This window comes from Mustela nivalis, assembly GCF_964662115.1.
Source record: "Mustela nivalis genome assembly, chromosome: 11".
Taxonomy (NCBI): Eukaryota; Metazoa; Chordata; class Mammalia; order Carnivora; family Mustelidae; genus Mustela; species Mustela nivalis.
In genome coordinates this window covers 61,209,843-61,234,840 of record NC_139030.1, presented here as the reverse complement: position 1 = coordinate 61,234,840, position 24,998 = coordinate 61,209,843, and the positions used below count along the sequence as shown (strand labels likewise).

The 24,998-nt window shown below is 39.7% G+C and overlaps 1 long non-coding RNA gene across 1 annotated transcript in view; it reads left to right on the top strand.

Annotated features, from left to right (window-relative positions):
• LOC309844204 overlaps positions 1-14,611 on the top strand; it is a 31,902-nt gene extending 17,291 nt beyond the window's left edge. Inside the window, exon 3 of the long non-coding RNA XR_014300545.1 lies at positions 14,438-14,611. This is a non-coding gene — a long non-coding RNA (uncharacterized lncRNA). The remainder of the gene's footprint in view (positions 1-14,437) is intronic.
• Positions 14,612-24,998: the final 10,387 nt, after the last annotated feature.

The window sequence follows — 24,998 nt, the reverse complement described above, 5'->3', positions numbered from 1 at the left end:
AACATCACTAGTTTCCTGACTTAAAAATCAGAGTGATAAAATGTGACAGCATGGTTTTGGGCAGATTAAATAAGAGAACGTATAGAACATGCTTGGCACACAAACACTGAAAATTTTCCTATGGCATCAGGTGACATACTTAGGTTTGCAAAGTTTGACTCCCCCTGCTTAAACAATAAAGCTGATTTATCGTTCCAGGTAAATGAAAAATCATAGACCTTTTAGATCTTGTGGTGGGCATCAGGACTTTGGTTTTACTTTTCTGTGATCATTTCTGTTCTGCCTTCTTCCGTGTTTTGGTTTTGCCTCTGGGCAAGCATCTCAGGGTGGCTGCCAGGATCCAAATGGTGAGAGAGAATGCTCTTCCTGAAACTGGGAACAGAATTCCAGGCCTGAGGAGATTGGACCACCCCCGAGCCATGCCTGGGGCTAGGGAATGCCACACATTGTTAGCTCAGCCCTGAGTTAGTCTGTTCCTGAACTAGTGCTGGTGCTAATGGAAATGGGATCATCCTCATCAACTTGACACCCCAGGACCAATTCCTGATGCTGGAGATGCTGTAAGTCCTATCAAAGCCAGCTGCCACACAGTGTGCAGAAGAATTAAAGTTAAAAGGATTCCCACAATCCCCCTCGTAGCCTTAGTCTCAATATACTTGCTGTTGTTGGCCGACTGCATGTGGCAGCCCCCTTCACACATGGCTCTTGCCTGCTGTAAAGTGCTTGGGTTCAAAGGAAAGAAGCTGCTAGCACTGTAAGGAAAATATTCTTTACTTTACTTAATATTTAGATGTACCAAAATGTTGCTACTGATGCTTGAAAAATAGGGAAAATTAGAAAGGAAAAAACAGGTCCTTCTCCTTCAAAAGAAGATAACCATCATTAAAATTGAGTGTCATTGTGTTGTCTTTCTCTTATGTGTGTGCATATTATACAGTATGCACAGATTTTTATGTTAATATTTTATTTTAAATTGAGTTTTAAACTAATATATATATATATATATATATATATATATATATGTTTCTTGATTGTAAGAGAAATATCTAATCAAGTTTTTAAAATGGGAAAATAGAGACGTCTATAAAACAAAGCAGGAAAGGAATGAAGAAAAAGCAAAAAGAAAAAGGAATGAAGGAATCTTATGTGATACCATCTCTATTTTTCAGTGTGCACCAAATATTTGTTTTATGTAGTTGAGGTAGAGCCATTTATACTTATGTTTTAAGCATAATTAACAAAGAAATGCTCATTTGTCTTAGATGACAGATAATATTTACCACTGGATGGTTTATTACTATTTCCCAATTTTAAAAAAATGACTCAGGTAATCAATATGAGTTTTAAAGATGTGGAAACTCATAACTCAAGCTTTCTAGCAATTAAAATGACCACTATTGCTATATGTAGTTCTATTTTATGGAAAGGAGGAAAGGGGCTTATGTATGATAATTCTCTCAGTGTGGCTCACAACTTTGTAAATAGTTCAGCCATTTTTTTATTTTAATTTTTTAAATCAAAATAGTATATGCAAATACAATACAAATACAAACACACAAGCTTTCTGCTCCACCTCTTCTATGGGACCCACCCCTCCCATCCATCTTCCCAGCAGTAATGACTTCTGGTTCTTTGAACTGTGTCTCATAGACTCTACCATCTATTTCCTGATGCGTTTAGTGCCATTTATAGTTATTGGTTTTAGACATCACTTACTACCTCCCAGAGCTAACAGGTGAGGATTTAGTGCTCTCCCATGGCCCCCATCCTCCAAATATTATTATATCAATTTTTTGGTTAAGTCAGCATAAATTGTTTATATTGCCTTGTCTATATAAATATTGTTTATAGAGGAATATGTAACTTATTATGTTATATTTCCTTTGTGTCTATAACTTCAGTTTCCTGGGTAATTTATAATCTGGTTTTGTTGTTGTTATGTTTGTTTCACTTGCTGTACTTCTAGCATTGTTTACTCCCAGAAATCATCATATTAATTTTTAAAAGTTAAACTATCCTACTGAAGTGAGAAACATATCAATAGAGCCAAACATATCAAGTTCTCCTTGCTAGCTTATTTTTTGGTTCTATCTCCTCACCCCTCTGCCCTCCAGCTCCAATAACAGATGGACAGTTTTCTCAGTACTCTGCATACCAGTTAATTCCCGGGGCCATTCCTTTGTGTTGACTATTTTCTGAATCTAAGATTTCCCCTCTTTCCCTGCCTCCATTTTTGTTTAGCAAATCACACATGGAGGACTCTTTTTTGAGAACTTTCTTGCCTGATAAAGTATTTACACCCATTTGATCGATAGTTCGAATAGGTAAATAATTCAAGGCTAAACGTTTCCTCCTGGTGCATTGCCCTACTCTCCTGGCATCTTGAATTTGCCCTTACCCTTCCTTGAGTGTGATCTCTGCTTTCTCTCTGCCAGTACTCAGCCCTAAGGCAGGTGTTCTGAAATCTTACCATTCCATCCTTTGATTCCTGCCTCTTTTCATTCGTTGTACCAATAAATCACTGGGAACATGTTCACTAGTAATGGTATTTTAAAAATATCATTTCTTGGGGCGCCTGGGTGGCTCAGTGGTTTAAGCTTCTGCCTTCAGCTCGGGTCATGGTCTCGGGGTCCTGGGATCGAGCCCTGCGTCGGGTTCTCTGCTCATCAGGAAGCCTACTTCCCCCTCTCTCTCTGCCTGCCTTCAGCCTACTTGTGATCTCTCTCTATCAAATAAGTAAATAAATAAATAAATAATCTTTTAAAAAAATATATCATTTCTTTAATGTTTCCTCTTACCAATTTGTGTGCATGCTCTCTCTGTCTCATTCTCTATCTGGAATTCTTACTAAAAGAAGAATTGTGAACCTCCTGTGTTGCATGCTCGATTTTCTTATTTTCCCTTTCCTGTCACTAGTCTTTTTGTCCTTTATACTATTTTAAAAAAATTCCTGTGTAACTAACATACAGCATTATATTAATTTCAGGTGTACAACATAGTGACTGAAGAACTCTACCCATTTACTTGGTGCTCATCAGGATCGGTGTACTCTTTTTTTAACTGATTATTAAAAATATTTTATTTATTTATTTATATGGCAGAGAGATCACAAGTAGGCAAAGAGGCACGCAGAGAGAGAGAGGTGGAAGCAGGCTCCCCGCTGAGCAGAGAGCCCGATGCGGGGCTTTATCCAAGGACCTCGGGATCATGACCTGAACTGAAGGCAGAGGCTTCAACCCACTGAGCCACCCAGGCGCCCAGGATCGGTGTACTCTTAATCCCCATCACCTGTTTCACCTGTCCTCCCATCCAACCACCTCCCTTCTTGCCACCCTCAGATTGTTCTCTATAGTTAAGAGTCTGGTTTTTTGGTCTCCTTTTTTCTTCGTTTTGTTTCTTAAATTCCACATATGAACGAAATCATACAGTGTTTGTCTTTCTCTGACTGACTTATTTAGCTTAGCATATCCTCTAGATCCATCCATGTTACTGGAATTGGCAAGATTTCATTCTTTTCTATGGCTGAGTAATATTCCATTGTCCTTTGATACTGTTTTTTTCTGGATGATTTCTCCAGCTTCAGATTCTAAAAATTCTATTAACAATTGTCTGCTGACATGTTTTTAAATTTCTATGAACTTTAATTCTTTTCCTTTTCTACTTCTTTTTCTTCATTAACTTACTTTTCTTGGTTTATGGATACATTCTCTCTCTTAGCTTCTTGATTATATAAATTATAGGTTTTTGTGGGACGCCTGGGTGGCTCAGTGGGTTAAAGCTTCTGCCTTCAGCTCCGGTCATGATCTCAGGGTCCTGGGATGGAGCCCTGCATCGGGCTCTCTGTTCCGCGGGGAGCCGGCTTCCCCCTTTCTCTCTGCCTTCCTCTCTGTCTACTTGTGATCTCTCTCTCTGTCAAATAAATACATAAAATCTTTTAAAAAATAAAAATAAAAAAATTTAGGTTTTTCTAACACAATTTTTTTCAGTCTTCCACATTTGTTTCTTCTAAATTTTATATTTTAAAAAAATATTTATATCTATTTTACATTTCGGAAATTGCATCACATTCTAGGGATAGCTGGTCGTTTGTCTTTAGAAACTCTACTTGCTAATTGGAGGCCCTGTGCACGTGTCTATGAGGGGAATGGTTGTTGACTTGAGGTTTTACTACTGTAGGATGAAACGAGAAGGACTTAGTTATACAAATCTCAGTATTTGTTGGCCTTTTATTTTGGCCAGGTCTTTTGTACCAGTTTTCTAAAAGTGCTGTAAAAAATGAGGGAGACTGGGTGGCACAGTTAGTTTAATGTCTGTCTTTGGCTCAAGCCATGATCCCGGGGCCTGGGATCAAGCCCCATGGTTGAGGCCCACTTTGAGCCCCAGTCAGACTCCTGGCTCAGTGGAGAGCCTGCCTCCCCCCCTCCCCCAACTTGTACTCTTTCTGTCTCTCAAATGAATAAATAAAATCTTTAAAAATAAATAAACAGAAATGACCACAAACTCACCTACTGCAGATCGAACCAACACTGATTTATCTCATAGTGTGTAGTTAAGAAGACCAAATTGGGCCTTGCTGGGCTAAAATCAAGGTGTGAGTAGATCTGGGTTTCTTTCCAGAGGGTCTACAGGAGAATCAATTCTCCTGCCTTTTCTCCTTTCTAGCAGCTGACCATATTCCTTTGCTCATGGCCTTCTTTCATTTTCAAAACCAGCAGTGGCTGGTCAAATCTTTCTTATATTCCATCACTCTGACTCTGACTCTGACACTTTTGCCTCTCCCACATTTAGAACACCCTATGGTGACTACTTGGGGCCACTCAGATAATCTAGGATAATCTTCTGTTAAGGTCAATTGATTAGTAACCTTAATTCCATCTGCAACCTTAATTCCCCCTAGGCCTGTATGTGTTCAGATGTTTGGAGGGTTAGGACATAGACATTTTTAGGAGGTCACTGTTCTGCCTACTACACATTCCAGTTTCCTGTTTGATGATTTCTTCTGGAAGCAGAGCAAGGAACAGGGCTGAGATGTTTTGATATTTTATAGGAATTTCACACATTCTCCCTGTTTTCTGTAAGGGCTCACTTCCCCTTCTCTGATGTACATTGTTTCATGGAGTGTGGATTCTCTGTGATTTAATTAATCTGGAAAATGAATCTCTGACTCTTGCCAAAGATAGAAATCCACCCAGAAGTATAAAACCTGCCTGGGAGGGTGATAGCTCCCTAGATGGGAGGAGTGGTGGTGGTAGGGCCGTGTGGGTAGCTGAGTGGCTTTGTACTAAAGGATAAGAGGACGTGGGAGCTCACAGCTGGGGTTTGGATTTCTTTCTTCCTTTTTTTTTCTCCCTCTGAATTTCAGATAATCTTTCCATTTTTTTTTCAAAGATTTTATTTATTTGTCAGAGAGAGAGAGAGAGAGAGCACCAGCAAGGGGGAGCAGCAGACAGAGCAGGCAGAACAGGGGGAGCAGGCGGAGGGAGAAGCAGGCTCCCCACTAAGCATGGAGCCCCATGCAGGACTCGATCCCTGGACCCTGGGATCATGACCTGAGCCAAAGGTAGCGGCTTAACCGACTGAGCCACCCAGGCGCCCCAATCTTTCCATTTTCAATCCTAGCCACCACTCCCATCTTTTTAGCTACCTAGTATATTCCCAAGCCTTCTTAGGATTCATCTGTCTGTTTTCCTTCGTCCAAATTTATTGACCTCTCTTCAATAATTTCTTCTCACATTATTTTTCCTCCCATGGGCTTATATCTTATTTCATTCCTTTATTTTTATTTTAGTGAGATTTTTGGGTGACCAGAGATAAACAAATGGAATCATTACTGAGAAGCTGTTTATCATTTTGAACCAGTGTTAAAACTAGAGAAGAATAGATATTATTTAAGTTGTCACTAAACATGGACAGGGGTTCTGTATAAATTGAGAGGTACATATTTGTACATAAACATTTGTATTTGGCTAATTGGAAAAGAGAAGTAAAAACAAGAAAACAGGAAAGAATAGACTAGGGAAATACTACAGATTCAGATTACTCCAAAACTGCAGAATTCATCTGATATCACATTTTCAACTGGATTAATGAGCCCAGATGAGGTAAGAAAAACTGTGCAATTGCTTTCATATCACTACTACAAAAATAAAGATTTTTGAAATCTTAATTCTGAATCATCTCTGAATTCTTGAGATTATAACTACAGGGCATGATATTTTCTGAGATGAGGCATACTTAAGAAACCCCGCATGCCTGAAAGATGGCTTGTACAAGTAAAAAAATATTTTTAGTTATTTTTTCTTTAAACCTCTTCAGATGTTTCCCCATTGTGTAGGGAAGGTGGTGTTATGGGGGCATTTCATGAAGCTGATATTTTGTTCCTTTCTATAGAGCCTGCCTATATGCTTCTGGGAATTTTTTTTTATCTTGAAATCATAAATGTAAACAAATTTGGGCTATATGCTACTAATAGTCTAAAAATAATAAACAGTGCAAGTTACTTTAACATACATATTGACACATTTCTGAGATTAGACTAAAATAGGGAACAATGCTATAATCAAGGGTTCTTCGTATCAAATACAAATTGTCCTGTTTAATGATCTGTCCTAATTAAAAGCTGTCTTAATTTTTAAATGAGATTCTCTGTGGATTCACAAGTGGGATTATAAATTAAAGGCTGGTTAAAAGCTGAATCACTTAATTATGTGAAAATTTCTTAGTTTAAAATTGTTTAAGTCTATGTAACTACTTTATCCTTCTTATTTCAGAATGTCAAAGCTGTAAAGGCTAGTGTTTACCCTTTTTGTAGGAGCTGACATGTGTGGAGTTTAGTTTTTATTACAGAGAGTGGATATTGTTAAAATCCCACTTGGCCATTTTATAGGCAAAAAAATATATTTCATCGATGTAATTATCGTTTCCACTTTTCACCTTTTTTTCACTTTGGAGACGTCCTCTATTCAAATCACAAGCACTCCTTTTTTTCTTCCTAATCCTGTTGTTTCAGGGTATTATTTTTACAAGCTATACAGTCCTTTAAAGATAGGATTAAATGTCATTCATTTTTATATTCACAGGGCCAAACCCCAAAATTAGCTTGAAAGACTGAGTGTGGATGAACTGTGGGTTGTGTGCATTGGTAGCAGCGCGTGCATTTAAGCTAGGAGTCACAATGGCCTTCTTCCTAACGCTACATATTCCTCTGGCCTCCCAAAGCAGATAGTCTGACCTCTGGCCTTAGTTGGGAACTTCTTATCTAGAGGCATGGATTGTATCCAAGTGTACACACAGTATTTACCTTGAGAGGCCCATTGCCCGTGTCACCATGGTACTGCCAACAGCATATTTGACAACATCTTGAGAGTTTGAGGTCAGGGCTAGGATACCTGCTGCGAAGCTATAGTATAGTTGAATCACAGCTTAATATAATGCAGGTCCTGAAACCTGCTCAGGAAGGTGAGATTTACCTGGGTGGCAGAACTGGAGAATAACACAAGAAAGCAAACAATGAATTGCTAAATTCTCTGCACAGAACATCACAGATTTGGATTCATATATTCTAAGAAAGTCTTCACTGCTATTGAGGCATTGAAGTTGTAGGAACATCACCATTCTCTCTATATTCTCAGAATGAGTGACTGAAGATAGATAGATAGATAGATAGATAGTAAATTGCACTGTATGTTTTCCCCCTTGAAGATTCAAATCTGCTTGATCTCCATTCACCAATGGGAAATTGTTTGATCTCGGTCTCTGACAATTTCTTTAAGAACAAGTGAAGTCCTATAAGTAGCTTGAGTATTTCAACAACCATCAACCAAACCTGTAGGCAGAAACATCTTTGCAATGCCTGGGTCATTGACTTTACCTAACCAAAACAAAGTAAATAAAGAATCAATCATCCTAAATTGCACTCTAAATATTTGTTTCAGCTTCTGGCCTTGCCCCAAGCCTGTGAGAGATCTGGTTAGTGTTTATGAACTGCCTTCCTGATGGGTGGGAGCAAGCAACCCTCCTGCCCTCTCTCAAACTGCTCCTCAGTAGACTTCTCTGTTCTTTTCTGTACCTTTGCATGGATAAATTCCAGGATTGTGATCACTCAGAGTAATCTAAATCATTTGGAAAATTTTCCATCAAATCTTAGCCTCATGATGAAATGTGTATCAGAACTGAATCCAATCACAAATAACAGCCACAGAAGGATCTTTGAACACCTCCTGCTACAGGATTACTTCTTTATGATGCAAGATGAAATGAAAGGCAATATGTAAAAGTCTTCAAGGCAATAAATAAATAAAGCAATAAAATAGGAGCACCTGGATGTCTCAGTTGGTTGAGTGTCTGCCTTTGGCTCAGGTCATAATCCCGGGGTCCTGGGATCAAGCCCCACTTCAGGCTCCCTCTACCTCTGCCACTTCCCCTGCTTGTGTTCTCTCTCTAAATAAATAAAAATCTTAAAGCACACACACATACAATAAAATAAAGCAAAAGTTCAAAATAGTAAGTAAAAAATAAGGAATCTCTCTCAAATTCCTCTCTGAATTATCCTACTTATATACGCTGGGAATCTCATGTATATGGCCTCCAAACTCTATGGCATCTATATTTCTGGTAACTGATCTATAAATTTTATTCAGCCAAATGCATTTATATATAATTAGCTAACATATATTACTTCTATGTGACAGGCATGGTTCTAAGTGCTTTGCATATATTTACTACTCAGTCTCCATTTAGCTTTTGTTATTCCTATTTAAAACTTGAGGTGCAGAGGTGCTCAGTGAGTTAAGTGCCTTCTGTGTGAGCCCAGCATCGGGCTCCGTGCTCAGCCGGGAGCCTGTTTCTCCCTCTCCCTCTGCTTCTTCCCCTGCTTGTGCTCTCTCTCTCAAATAAAAAAGTAAAATCTTAAAAAAAAAAATTGAGGTGCAGAAACGATAATAATGTTCTCAAGTTTGCACAGGTAGGATGCAGAGCTAAGATCCAGTCCCAGGCAATCTGATTCTAGCATCAAAGTGCTTAATCACACACAATTATACCTCTCTAAAATTCTTAATTTGATACACATATTGATGCAATCCTATAATTTTAAACAGAGTTTCCTGGGTGGAAGGGGGAAAGCAAAGAGAGAGCTGTTCAAAAATGTTAGGATCAAATGTTATACTGCTATGTTCATTAAAAACAATTTCTTTTCACTTCCCTCACATATAAAGAAATGTGTCCTCATCCAGATATATTAAATTGGGTGTTCCAGAAATGGATTTGAACTCAGAATCTTTGATGATTATAAAGTGACTTGAGAGAACCTAATCTAAACAAATTGATTTGAATGAAACTCAAAGCTCAAATTAATGGTACAACCTAGAAATGCTCTCTGAAAGGCTAAATCTTGGATTTTTATGCTATGTGGAAGAGGAGTGGGTTCTGTTAATAGGACAGACTTCGTGCAACATATGTTAAGAAAAAATTTGGAAGCACTTAAAAAAACACAAGTTGGAAGCTCAATCTTGCAAAAAAAGGAAAAAAAAAAACCTTAAAATATTTTGGAGCTTTTAGGAGAAAGTCAATATTAAAATTAGTACGAACATGAGAAAGTGCTTTATGAGTCGAGTGACTGTTGTTTTTCTAAATGTCAGCATGGAAACCCAAACAGAGAGGTGAGTTGGGTCCCTGGAAAGATTGACTGGGAAAACTGAGTGTTAAGTTTGTGACGCGGTTGATGGCAACCAAAAATTGTCAAGTGCATGATGACAAAGTATTTCCTGGAACTAGGGGCGACTTTAAGACTTATAAACAAGGTTGATGTTGTGGGGGCCTAGGCTTTAAACCTGGATGGGATCTATATGTGGCAATACTACCGGCGGTTTGAAAAATGTTCCCAGACAGAGGTCTCTGGAATTTGGAAACCATTCATAGTTGGTTTGAGCTGAGCTTTCTACTGAATTGACAATCTTTGTGTACAGCAGAGGGAAACAACCAACTTTTAAAGCATAACTTGCTCTCTGGTTGTATCTCAACATCATGGAAAATAACCAAGTCTAAAACATAACTCTGCTTTCATTTTAATGTCGTAATTTTGAAAATATAGTACTCAACTATTAACAGAGACTAGAACTTACTTCATTACAGCTTTTAGGGCTTCACCCTGAAAATAATATTTAATTGAGTTCTTACTGTTAATTCAAGATAATGTGCCATAAAGGTGTGACCACCTACTCTAAGGGAAGCAGAGAAGTGTGTTCTAACTGAAAGTTACAAACCTCTGAACCTTAGTTTTTCATCTGTAAAAAGGAGCTATTGGTTTAAACCCTCTGAAAGAGTTTATGAGTTTTTTTGTTGTTGTTTTTGTCCTCATGATCAAACTTAGTTGTTGATATGACCTCCTTAGAGTGACTAGTAATTCCATTAGAAGGGAAGAGATTATATAATGCATATAATAATACATATAAACATTACAAATAAAATATTAGGTAATAATAGATAAAATAGATTATATATATATTTAATACTCTTAAGTGAGTATGATTCTCAAGAAATTTACCACACTGTACACTAAATAAGAAACCGTCTCTGTGAAAACTAGAAAAGCAGCTTACCTAGCTTTCCCAATATGCTTCTCCAAAACATTTTATTCCCCACGGAGTAAGAAAAGCACTTTGCAAAATATCTCAAACATCAGCCTGAATAGGACTGTGACTCCTTCTAAAGCCCTGGGTGTTTCTGGTTCACACCTTACCATTTATGTTACCATTTACAGAAACAATGAAGTGTTTTTGTTTAAAAGTCTTTCCCCTCTAATTAAACAGAGGTGGAACTGAGTCAACAATGGAGTTCTGGAAGCTGACAAACTGAAAATGTCAATAAGCTTTTAGAGACATGCTCTGTCTAAAGATATTAGGAAGTTGCATTGATCCTGAATTCTTAAGAAGAGAAAAAGACTTATAGATCAGAAAGTAGGCCTTAAGAGGAGCTGGGGAACCTTCGCCTGATCATGATTCTTTTCCCTTACAAACTCTTTCTGATACATGGGCTGGGAAGAGAAGGCCAGGGCTTGCCAGATTTTCAGGGAGGTGGAAAATTCCACTCTCCTTTAGTTAGGCAGCATTTGCATTTTCTCTATAGTGTCCCCTAACTCTTTTGTAAAATAGGAGAAATATGGTTAGCAGAAATCCATCAGCTCTCAGAAAGCTGAGCAGTCTGGTGGAGTGCAATGATTTTGTCTTTCAGCTATCTTGATACTTGGGGTTGGGGGAGAGATTCTTTATACATTAGCCACAGAGCTGTCTCCACGTCCATGAAACCCAACAGATCTCATTTTATGGTGACAGTTGCACAACTTTGCGAATATATAAAACCAATGAGTGGTGCCCTTGCAATAGGTGGATATATGATATGGGAATTACAGCTCAACAAATAAAACAAATTTAAAAAATGTGGTGTGTGTAGCATCAGCTCAGATATAGGCTCTTGAGGTTCAGCCCAAAGGGCAGAATCTTTAGATGCTGAGTCCAGGTAGCTGTCATTTAAACAAACATTTCAGGTGACTCCAGTGAGATGATACAAGGTCCACCCTTTTTTAAGGAAATCTAAGAGATGATGTACTTTGGTACCTAACCTAAACAAGAAAAGAAATCCCACCAAAGTTCAGAATAACCAATTATCAATAAAAAAGTAACCTTCCTTCAGAAATCACAAATTTGACCCAAACCTTAATTTCCCTCTTTCAATGAGAATATTATTAGTATTGTTGGAACCATGATAAATTTTTACCAGAGCTAGGTCCCATGTCCCCTCAGATAATTTTTATGAACATTTAACAGGCCACAAAGGAATTTCCTGTATGCTTTCTTACTTAATCCTCTCAAAGATCCCACTGAGTTGTAGGAGCTGTGAACATCACCCATCTTCTACAGATGGGTAAGTGAATATTCAGGGAGGTTAAATGTCTTGCCCCAAACACCTGATAACTGATCAAGCTTCTTGGATATTGTGTTTTCTGACTCCTACTTAAGCTCTCTTTTCACTATAAAAATCTGTCTTAAAAAATGCTTCTTCAGCATGTACAAGCATGGCCTGCCTCTAACCTTTAGAAGCTAGTATTTGAGCACATTTATGAAGTTGCTATTGTTAATGATGCTTTAATAAAATGTACATCTTTTTTTCTATCTGAAGCACAAAATGAAATGCACAATTTATCACATTTCCCCCCAATTCTTTGTCAATTTTGTCTAAAAACTGGAATAATGTATATCAGCTGTGAGTAGCATATGTGAGTGTGTGTGTCTGTGTGTGTGGAGAGAGAGAGAGAGGAGACATATATCGTATCTCCATGTGTTTGTGGAGAGAAGGATGGAACATTATTTTAATGTGAAAGTACAAGATAGGATCATTTATTAATTTGTATATAAACTGTTAAGAGAAACTAACATGTATTGGATAATTACTATGCTATAAATCTACTTCCCTCCTGTCACCAACCCACCCACCCCCTCGTTCCTTAAAGACATGCTTCTGGCTCACTGCCTGCTTCACCCAGACCCCACTGTTTTCCTAAGGTGAATTAATGTCCCTGTGAATATCTAAAACCTCTCAATTCCTTGATCATATCTGTATTAAACTTCACCTCCACTCCATTTTAGGTATTCACTCCCAGGGCAATGTCATCACCCTCTGAAATATTTGAAATATTTATTTCCCAGATACCACTGACCACAGCCCTCTCACTTTGACATCAAGGAATTCTGCAAGCATCTGGTCAACCCATTCTTCTCTTTACTTCCTTTCAGGAAAATCCGAGATTTTATGTTTATTTCTTCAGTCCTACCCTTATCAATTCCCATACTTCCTGGCTCCACTGTCCTTTTGTCAAAAATTCCTAACGGAACCTCTCCTCAGGCAATCTGGCATTCCCCTTTCTCTGGGCCTGCCGAAGACGAGCAGCTCTCCGCAGTCCTCTCTCCAACTTCATTTTGGTCTCAGTGCTGCCTGGAATCCTTCCAGCTCCTCTAGAGTTTTCCCATTTTCATCAAAACTTTAAAGATAATATCTTGGCCCTGAGACCAAGTAGATGAACCTTCTTCTTCACAGAGAAAATTGAAGCATTTTTCATGGGAATGTCAACTTACTGTCTCTAAATCTATCAAATTAACTATATCCCAGACTCCATCCTTCCCTGGAATCTTCTTCTATCTTAAAAACAAAACAAAAAGGGCTTTCATATCCCAAGGTGTTCTTCAATATACCATTTTTTTATTTAGTTGCTCAAATCAGAAGTTTTGGAATCATTTATTCCTCCCTTTTCCTTATCCTCTATATCCAACTGATATGCAAGTCCTACCTCAGTATCTCTTTGTTTATTCAATTTTATCCATTTCCCATGCAAGTGCTCTAAATCAGTTTGTCCAAAAGAAATATAATGAGTCCAATGTGTACAATTTTCAATTTTCTAGTACCCACAAGAGTAAAAAGAAACAAAGAAATTAATTTTAATAATGTATTTCATTTAAATCCAATATATTAAAAATATTATCATTTCAACATGTAGTCATGATAAAAACGATTACTGAGATATTTTACCTTCTCACTTTAGATTAGCCACATTTCAGTAGACATATATTGCTAATGGCCACCATATTAGACATTGAAGCACTTGATCATCCTCTCTTGTCTGAGTTTGTAATTTCTTTGCTGATGTCAGGAGGAAGCTTCCAGTGGTTTTCTTGCTTCTTATTGGGGCCCCTGCCCCTATGTTCTATATACTACAGCCAGAATAATTTTTCTAAAAATAAAATCTCATATTGTTTTCCTGTGTAGAACTCTGCATGGTTTCCACAGATCTCTGAGGGTCTGTGAAATTTACAAGGCCCTTGCCTATTTTCCATCTTCAGCTCTTCCTTTTCATGCTCTACAGTACAGCATGTACCCTCCCCACAAATTTTAAGTTTTGTTCCTCAAAGCCATTATGATCTTCTTGACTTCTAGGCTATTGCATATTCTGTTTCTTTTGATTAGAATGCTCTTCATCCTTCTATCCCTACTCATCTCCAATAGGCTAACTGCTGCTCATACTTCATGCCTCCCCAAAAACCTTCCTTCATCTCCTAGAACTGGGTGAGGGCTTCTTTCTGTGTGTTCATACGAAACTTGTAGTTTCTTCCACCATATCCTTTATTACACTATTGATACTTTATATTTGGTGGCCTCCTCCCTTGACCCAAAGTACAGTCAGAACAGTAACTTTGTCACTTTTTTATCCTTAACTTTGAACACAGTTGTAGTATATGGTTGGTGATCAGTATAATTGCATTGAATAAAAGATTGAGTAAATGAATAGGTGTAATGTTCTTTAGTATCAGAAAAGAAAAAGGAGAGCCTTTCCTATTTGTAAATTCTCCTATGATTTAAGTACTTGTGTCTCATGTCCTTTCTTTTTTTAAAGATTTTCTTTGTCAGAGAGAGACAGAGAGAGCGAGCACACAAGCAGGGGAAGCAGCAGGCAGAGGGAGAAGCAGGCTCCCCACCGGACAAGGAGCCCGATGTGGGACTCTACCCCAAGACTCTGGGATCACGACGTGAGTGAAAGGCAGCTGCTTAACTGACTGAGCCACCCAGGCGTCCCTCTCTTGTCCTTTCTTGATTCTTTGGACCTCACTAATTTCCAGATGAATTTGCTTCAGAAAAAATAGTTTATTTAAGGTTGGTATTAAAGGATAAAGAGCATGAAACAGCTCTTTTGCTAGAAGACAGGGAAACTTTCCACAGAGAGAAACTGTGAATTACACAGCATTTATTAAAAGAATTAACATTCAGTTTTGTAGTGAAGTAACTGTTACTAATGTCAACCAATGACTTCCATGTCACTAAATCTAATGGACACTTTTTAAAAAGATTTTATTTATTATTTTATATGTCAGAGAGAGAGTACACAAGCAGGGGGAGTGGTAGGCAGAGGAAGAAGCAGGGTCCCTGCTGAGTAAAGAGCCTAATGCTGGACTCAGTTCCAGGACCCTGGGATCATGACTTGAGCTAACCAACTAAGACACCTAACCAACTAAGACACCTAACCAACTAAGACACCCAGGCGTCCCTCTAATGGACATTTTAAATCTTAAATAGAATACCTGATTTCACGGGGGATGGTATTTTAAATATTTAAGTATTTGAAATTCCCTTTCAAAACATTCTTTTCCCAGTAGGATCCCTAAGACCTTATTCCTCTGCTTTTCCTCCTGTCTCCCTGGTTATTCCTTTTCATTTTCCTTTCTCAGTCTTTACATATTAGAGTACCTGAAAGTAGATCTTCACTCCCCTTCGTCTCATTCTGTGCTCTAATTAGTCCCATCCAGTCTCTGACTTTATTTTCTCTATACCGGTGTTTCTTAAGTATGTATTTCAATGCCAAACCTGTCATCTCCAAATCCAGCATCTAAATATCTGCTCAGGGTCTGTCTTTGGAGAGATGACTGTACCTCAAATTGAACAAAATAAAGATAGAATTAATGACCGCCTATAAAGCTTGCTCTCCTTCCAATGTATTCTCTTTTATTGAATGACACTATCATGCACATAATTTTTTAAATCAGAGCACCTCCTTCTCTCATAATCCTTATTTCCAGTATCTCCCTAACTCAGTCAACACTTAGTGGGTTAATGTCAGAAATATTTTACATTTATAAACACATAGAGAATTCTTAAAGTATAAATGTATTATATATTACATATTATCATTTTATATACATAAATGCATATACATATATATGTGTATATATATATAGTTTTTCTTGCAGAGCTATGGAGTTTTTCCTGGGGGTCCACATAATATTTCTCTAAATGCTGTTAAGGGTAGAGGCATTCTTACTATCCTTTTTGCCTTTTTTGTACATCAGGCAAGAACTTTCAGTTTCCCAAGTGAGGATAAGGGCAATTGCTGTAGTTGGCATCTGCATTGTTACTCAAGAGGGGCAAGAAATATGAGTATTTTTGATACCAGTTAACATTTTAACCTGTTCCTCCCTTCTTAAGGAGTTGATAACATAATAACAAAAGTTTGGAATTGGAGGGGAGCAGCATGAAGTACGATCTTTGGGAGCTAAATGTCTCAATCCAGAGAGAAAGTTATGGCTTTTCTTAGTTGGCTCTATCCTTTAAGTATGGTTAAGATACAGAGGACCTACTAAGAAAGGGTATCTCATTTTGGTGTGATTGCCTTTATATCCCTTTCCCTTTTGATCATAAATAAGCAGGAAAGTTCTATGTCCTTTCTATGCCTAGAATTAATGAAAAAGATAATTGCTAGCCACCATTCCACTTGTCTAATCCTGAGCTTATTGTCAGGGCCAGGAAACCCCAGCCTAGTGTTAGAGGTTGGCAATACTGCTTCTCATCAAAGACTTAGGGGCCACATAAGTCTATATCCTTACCTATGTTCTAGAAAGAACCATTATTTCTATTAATTAGAATTTAAGTTCTATTCTGAGAAAGAGAGACTACAAATAAAGTGGCTTAAACATGAAGAAAGCTTATGCCTCTCTTACAGAAGTCTAGATGCTCTCTGCAGAGAGCACAAAGGGATTAGACAGCTGTTTGGGACCCAAGCTGCTCTACCCAGGTATGGACATGAAACGTCATGTTTGACCACAAGCCCCCACTTTGAAGCAGGTGATATTGATCTCTGGCTGTGCTTACACCTTCCCTTCCACATTCTTGCTTCAGCTCTTGGCACTCTGGCCAGTAGGGAAAGGAAAAAACTGTCCCTTTTCTCCAACCCTCACTTAGCTAGATTGAGGATTTAGTCATGAGAGTAAGTTCTACCAATAGGATTGGAGGGGAAATGGTGTTTGTTTACACCTTCTGGCACGTGTCCTAAGAGGAGGAAGATGTGCCTGTTCCTTCACCTACTGCCCAGGAGGGTAGGGAATATCATTGCTTCTGGTGTTCATATGTCCAGCTAGAAGCCAGAAGATTTATTATAGGAAGGAGAACAGCAGTCTGTGGCACATGCATAGAAGACATTTATTCAGCCTAGGAATACAGACTGAAGGGTGAGATAAGCTTGGTTTGACTTCTGCTTTCAACATCTGTACCTATGTGAACATGGGCAAATTAAATTGTTCCTGTTTCTTCCTTCAATACTCCACGCAAAACTCCTTTATAGCATTCATCAGTTGTATGGCAATGTTTATTTGTGTTTGCCTGTGCTTAGTTTAGTTCCCAGCACGTAGCTTGTGCTCCCTGTTCTTGTTAACAGTTACTAGAGACAGTAGACACCCTACGGATGTGACAACTATTTGCTTCTTTCCTTCTATATACACAATTTTCCCTCTTTCGGGTACCACCTTTTCCCTTTCGAGACGAGTTATGCAGTCTGCAGTGTAATATCCCTCTGGCACATTCATCCCATTCCACTGTTAACACATTCCGTTCCCTTATGGACCTCCCCTTTTTAAAACTGTATTGAGGCATAATTTACATATCATAAAATTCACACATTTTAACTGTACAATTACCTAATTTTGGTAATTTTACTCAGTTGTGTAACCATGATCATAATCCAATTTTAGAATCTTTTAGAATATCTCCATTACCCTCGTAGAGTCCTTTACACCTCTTTACCCTTAGACACCATTTTTTTAAAGTTACCCACTTGAGTTTATAAGCCAGCATGTGTTATATGCCTATTGAGAATTTAGTGACTGCTACTGCTTTGGAGAGTTCATATAGAATAATATACAATACCTATCTCTTTTGCTAGTTGTCAAAATAAGACCTCTGAGAACACCATAAGAAAATATATCCTATTTCCAGCTTTTGTGAATAGGCCAGTCCTATAAGACTACAAACCCAATTATGAATAGATCATCTGAATTTGGAAAAGTCTCTCAGACCCCACATAGATATTTTTTTCTCCTTCCAGGCTTAAAACACCCTTTCTTAAACTGACTGACCATTGATAGTTTCCAGAAGTATGGGCTTTTTCTAACATCTCTTCTCTAAATGTCATCTTAAATATGTACCTCCTTCTGTTTCCATCTATTTGTAACCAGAATCTAAATTATAGAATTTGCATCTTTCTAAGTAGGCTCTAACTTACTGTTCAATAAATACTTCTAATTCCAAATGCAAATTATGATCACTAGAATTTTTCACTTTGGGATACTTATTGAAAAGAGTAATGTTTATTAACTTTCTCTGAATTAAATGTAGCCAGTAGCTTTTTTGGCCCTCAGGTTGTTATTAATGATAATTAACTCTGGTAATGAAGAATTACTAATAGTTATGATCCTGAGGAGTAACATAATATATTTCAAAGCACGGCCTATTCCTTTAGGTTTTGAGTAAAGCAATCCGATCTTTTTTTCATCCGGGAAAACACAAGCACTGGGTATTCCCAGGTGCCAAGTGCAGATTATTCTCCACCCCTTTCCTATTCCCCTCTGGAGCTTTTCTAATGGCTAACAAAGCAGCAGAGACACCTCACGAAGAGGAGATTGGATATATGAGGTTAAGAAATGCTTGTTTTTAGCACTTGAACACCTGCTTTCACCAGTTTTATTTTAGATGAAGGAAAATAGGGAAGAAAAGTTGGAATGAGTCAGCTTCTTTTCATCCTCTGGCAATGCCAATTTCCAAGTGTGGGGGGCTCTGGAGTCCTCTGCTTCAGACTTATGATGGGCTTGGCTGCTCATACGGCAGGGTGGAGAACCTGAGAAAGGGTGCCCCCTGATGCTGTGGTCCTCTGCTTTAGCTGCATATAGGGCCACCTGGGAAGCCTTGTAAAAATCTCACGCCAAGAATGGGTCAGAATTGTTAAATCAGTATATTTGAAAATGGGATTAAAGCATTTAAAGAATTTTTTTTTTCCTAAAGCTTGTCAAGTACTTCCAATATGCAGCCAAGGTCAAGAATCACTGGGCTAGTAATAGACCTCCCTTGTTTTTTTTCCTCCAGTTTTATTGAGATATAATCGATATATAACATTATATTCATTTAAGGCATACAACATGGTGATTTGGTATACATATGTATGGCAAAGTGATTAAAAGAGTAGGTTTAGGGTGCCTGGGTGGCTCAGTGGGTTAAGCCACTGCCTTCGGCTCAGGTCATGATCTCAGGGTCCTGGGATCGAGTCCCGCATCGGGCTCTCTGCTCAGCAGGGAGCCTGCTTCCTCCTCTCTCTCTCTCTGCCTGCCTCTCTGCCTACTTGTGATCTCTCTCTGTCAAATAAATAAATAAAATCTTAAAAAAAAAAAAAAGAGTAGGTTTAGTTAAATACTATCACTGGACACCTCTTGTTGACATGTGAACAGTTCTAAAGCAGCAGCCCCCAGGTTTGGCTGCATGTCGGAATCATTTGAGATTTTAAAAAGACACTAATGCTTGGGCCCACTACTTGAGAGTCTAATTTAATTGGCTTGGGGTTGGGCTCTAGCAAGCATTAGCATTTGTCAAAGGCTCTGCCAGTAATTCTAATGTGCAGTCAGGAGTAAGAACTGCTGCTTGGACTGGAAATAAACATCTTAGCTCATAGTCAGCTCTGAAGGAAACGTGCTCTGTACCTGCTGGCCAGAGTGCCAAGAGCTGAAGCAAGAATATGAAGGGAAGGTGTAAGCACAGCCAGAGATAAATATCACCTGCTTCAAAGTGGGGGCTTTTGGTCAATCGTTGCATTTGATGTGGGGGGGCAGAGAAAGAGGGAGACTGAGAAGGAAAAATTTGTCTCCAATCAAGAGAAATGGGAGGGTAGAAGATAGAACTGTGTTTTTTAATACTCTATAATTTTGGACATTTTGGCTAGCCTCCCTTCTTCTGTGAACAAAGTTGACGCAGTTTTATTTGCATAAAGTATAGATGTGATCCCAGTTTTCCTGAAAAGTCCCCCTAATCCAAAAGTGTGCCTCCCAGTCACACTTTCCACCAACCACAGTGGCTGAACAAGCCCAGGGAGTTGGAGCCTTTCTTTTGGGTTAAGCCAAGCCAGTAAATCAACGTGATATCCTCTGTTGGCTTTAGAGCTTCATTTTCTTTATCAAATGCACTTGGTTAGGCCTTGGAATGAAGGAATAGGAGTGGGCATTTATGAAGAGACTTCTCTGGGCTTAGCTCTGAGATCTCACAATTGCCTGAGAAAGAAGGGAATTATCCCAGAAAGGGAGTTTCCTGAGGTGATGGAGAAATAAGCCCGAACTTGAGGGAAGGGTACCAAAGAGGATGGCAACGTGAGGTCACTAGAGGCCAATGTACTTCCTTTACAATTAACTAAATGCTACCGTTGTAATTTGCCCTGGTGAAAACCTTGGGGGTGGAGAAATGGTTTTATCCCTGTTTCCCAATTCAGAGTCAACTGAACATGTTCATCTTCTAGTGCCTCAGGATGGAATCTAGGGGTTGGTTTGGAAATGTTCTAGCTTGGAGCAGAACTCCTAATGGCTGTCCACTGACGTGGTTTGTTTTTGTGGTTTTTTGTGGGTTTTTCCTTTTTTTTTTTTTTTTTTTTGGACATTCTGTATTATTGTATTAGATCAGCATGTGGCTTGTTCTAGTTAAAAACAAAATCTGATTATGAGCCATTATTTGTTTAAATTACTGTAAGCAAACACAGTAACTTATTTATTTTTAATCCAAGAGTTGATTATGAAGCTTGTGGGTTACTCAGAATTATTTTGCAACTTCTGCTCTCTGCTCTGCTTTTTTGGCCTGCTGACCATTTCATTTACAAGAGGTCCTTTCCTGCAACTGAAGTGAGTAGAAATTCTAGGCCCTCCCTGTGCTACCTAACCTGTTGGGGTCTGCCGTACGGGTCAGGTCGATTGGACATGAGAGCGACCCAGCTCCCCAGACACTAGATCTCTCCGCCCCCCCCCCTCGCCCCCCCCCCCCCCCCCCCCGCTTCCATCAGGGGCCGGAGGCTTCTACACTGGGGCTTCGCTTGCCTGGGGGTGGTGTCAGTTTAAACCGCACGGGGAAGGGTCAAACACACATCATCCCCCTAGAATGCAAGTATTATGTAGCCCAAACAACTGCAGAGAAGCAACATCCGAGGCAAAAGGACTCAGGATACATTTCTTCATTCGGGGCTGGGGGCGCGATTAGTTGTTAGGGAGGGTTCAGAGGACATTAAAGGAGGTGTTCAGTGACTTACTTTACTGTCTTAACATATCCATCAGTCAGAGGTGTCCAAGGTGTAAATATCAGAGAGAAAAATCCGTCCTGAGCAGGTTCCCCGCCCCAACTTTATCATCATTTATAGATAATTAAGCAACAGAGAGGGGGGCGGTGTCATGTTTTGTTTGGTCCCCACGGAGAAGAAGAGCGTGTTGCAGAATCGTTCACACCTCCCGGAGGTGGCCGTACGAACTCCCGCAGACCCCGGCTCGCGGGGACCTGGCCTGAACAGGTCGTTTACCTGGGATGCGAGTTTACTGCGGGGCGGGGTTGGAGGGACAGGTAAACCAGGTTTCCGAGTGCGCACAGAAGGTCCCCAGCCTCTACTTCGGGAGCAGGTCTCCGCCAGCACCGGGGCGACGCTCCCCGCGCGGGGCCGCGGGCGCGTTGGGCGGTGGATCGCGACCGCCAGTCCGGGGGGAACGCGGGTGGCGCCCTCGCCACCCCAGCGCCTGCGCCGTAAAGCGGCGGCGGCGCCCAGCCCTGGGGCACTCTCCGCGCGACGGTCCCGCCTCCTCGCGGGGCTGGGCGCCCCCCCACCCCCACCCCCGCCTCCCACTGCGAGCTCCCGGCCCCGGCGGGCGTGCTGGGGAGCGCGTCCCGCCGGCCTCCCAGACGGCGGGCCACATGGGGTCCCGAAGCACCAAAGAAGCAGCCTGAGACGAGAGTCGAAGGGTAGGAACGTGCGCGGAGGCGCGCACCGAAACAGACGCCTGAAACCTCACTGGTCTGACCAGCGCTAAAGGGACCGAATGAATCCCTTTACCAGAAAAGGGTTCCTCGGCTGGGGGATGTAGCTCAGTGGTAGAGCGCGCGCTTCGCATGTGTGAGGTCCCGGGTTCAATCCCCGGCATCTCCAAACAGCCAAGATTACTTTTCTTTTCCACTTCTAGAACGCTAGCATGCATACGTTTTGCTTACATATTCAAGGGCTCTCGGAAACAGTCTTAAAGTGAGGCTAAGCTCAGAGAAACAATCTTTCTTCTTGTAAGTAAAAGTGAAACCGGAAATTACCCTCGGTACTTCATTCTTCATGTGCATAAAATCAACTTTTGGATATTGTTACTTAACTTGCTTGGGGAACCTAATACACATGGGTGGAAAGTAAAGGAAAAAAAAGGAAAAAGGTAACCCTGTTGCATTGGCCGGGAATCGAACCCGGGCCTCCCGCGTGGCAGGCGAGAATTCTACCACTGAACCACCAATGCTCGCGAGAGAAGTTTCTTTCCACATTTTAATAGAAGAGATATTTCCGTGTGTGTAATGATTTCCCCTTGTAATTATATGTTTTTGTATTTCATATTAAAGAAAGCAATGATATTTGTAATTATAATAAAATATTGGGAAAACATTTACAAAAAAATCCTATTATATTAACTTCTGTTGAACTTATGAAGTGATTGTTCTGAAGCTGACCTTGGTGAGGCAGGCAAATGAAAATCTTGTTATGTATGTACAGGATTACACAATTACCTGGCTGTATGTAGACATTTAGACAATTTACATCAGCCCCTCCCTAATTATCTTTTAGCTATTGGGATAAATACATGATGATCTTTGTCAAGAACAGGAGATAAGGATGAGGGAGCTGTGACAGGAACTGGGACCCTGATCCAAATTATAAAGGTAAATTAGAACTATGTGATCTGAACAGGGAAAGTTGAAGCATTTGTGATTCTAGCCAAATGACCTAAATTCTCTAAACTGCCTCTTCCTTCATTGTGAATGACTTGATCATGGGACCTCTTTCAACTCTAATAGTATGAATCTGAACCTTTATTCTTAGTGCCCACAGAAAGTAAAACTGCAAACCCTGCAGCAAAGATATATGAGGGAGAGAAACTAAAGTGAAGGAAAGGCATTTATGGAAATGAGGGTAAATACAAGATAGAAGTTTCTGAATTTAGACATCATTGGTCCTTTATCTGTGAGGGGGGAAATTCCCAACAATTTGAAGGATCTTTGATAGCTAAGGAAGATTTGGGGGTTGTGGGGGGAAGGGGATATGAGAAAATAATAGTAAACATGGTAGCAGTGAATATATGCTTGGCTATGTAAGGACATTACACATGGATTTGAACCCAGCGAGGTAGGTATTATAATTACCTCCCCTTAACAATTGAGGGAATTGAGGCTCTTAGAGGCAACACTGGAGCACATGTAGTATCAAGCAATCTTTGGTGCTCAGTCACAGCCCTGTTGCACCAGAAATACTACATCAGCTCAGGACACTATATATGAAAAATAGTAGAGTGGAGTTAGAAAAAATCATAAAAGGCTAAAAAATAATGTAAAAACTTCTACATTAAGATTTATTTTTAAGGCCTTTTAAGTGTGTGGATACAGGGCAAAATTTGAAGACAAATACATTATGAAATTATTAAGGCATAAAAGATATGAAGGGATTAGGGAATCAGTAAATTGAAGCTGCAATCCTAAGTACCCTGTGGAAGAACAAGGTCAAAGCATTTTACCTCTCAGAGCCTCAGCTCTCTAAATGAGAGAACTGAAGAGAGATGTGGTTTTCAAATTACATTATGAAGGGCTTTAACTTCCCAGAAGAGCCTCAGGGCCATTGGCTGGTGAGGCCTCACCTTTTTTGCCCAGGCCCCTCACTCCCACCAGGCCATTTTTAAACTCTCCCATTTATTTGCATTTGAATTACAAGTCTGAAATCAAAACAAAACAAAACAAAACAAACAAACCCAACCAAACAAACAACAATAAGAACAAAAATACCTTTGAAAAGCCCTGAACTGGGGCGCCTGGGTGGCTCAGTGGTTTGGGCTGCTGCCTTTGGCTCGGGTCATGATCTCAGGGTCCTGGGATCGAGCCCCGCATCGGGCTCCCTGCTCCGCAGGAAGCCTGCTTCCCTCTCTCTCTCTCTGCCTGCCTCTCTGCCTACTTGTGATCTCCGTCTTTCAAATAAATAAATAAAATCTTTAAAAAAAAAAACACAAATATGAAAAGCCCTGAACTAAATGACCTAAGTTGCTTCAAATTCCAAAATGTTGTGATTCAAAATTTAAAAAGTCTAAATTTCCTCAGCACAAGAAACACTACCAAAAGTTTAAACAGATAGAAGGGATCAAATAAGAAGTAAGGCCTAATGGCAAACAATTTTAATGGCCTATCTACATTTTTTCTTACTGAAAAGTCCACGAGTCTACCTAGCGCCAGGACTACATGTGGGGCACTAAGCCAGTTAGTTATCCCTTTATCGTTTCCAAAGATTGGTCTAGAATGGGTTTGTGACACTTCCGGCCAAAGACAGGGAAGCATGGACAGCTCGGGGCTTCTGAGAAAGATAGTATGGAAGGTCTCTTTTGCCATTTTTTCCCTGCTGGTAACATTGCCATATGATTTGTAATGCTTGGAGCTGACCAACCATTTTATGACATGAAGAGAGACTGAAGATGATTCAAAAGAAAGATAGAGACACTGTACCATCTTAGGATTTTCTCCATCCAGACTTTTGGTTAGGTAAGACAATTAAAGATCCTTGTTGTTTAAGCCCCTTTAAGTTGGGCAATTTGTTATACACAGCCAAAAGCATTCCAGGTATGTGTCTGTATCTGTTTAGTAGTTCACTTATTTCTGATAGAAGTCTGGTGCATCTTCTGTTCTGTAGAGAATTGATACCTTGAGATTTGAGTGAGGTTAACTTTCTCCTTCATCTCTATTTCTCTGTCACAGTGGTGGATATGTGAAACAGATCTAGCCAAATATTTTCCCTTTTCACTGTGTTTAATTTGGAGATGGACATGTGGCTGTAGGTGAGACAACTTTCCAAGAACTTACCAGAACTTTCTTATCAGAGCTACAAGCAAAGACTATCT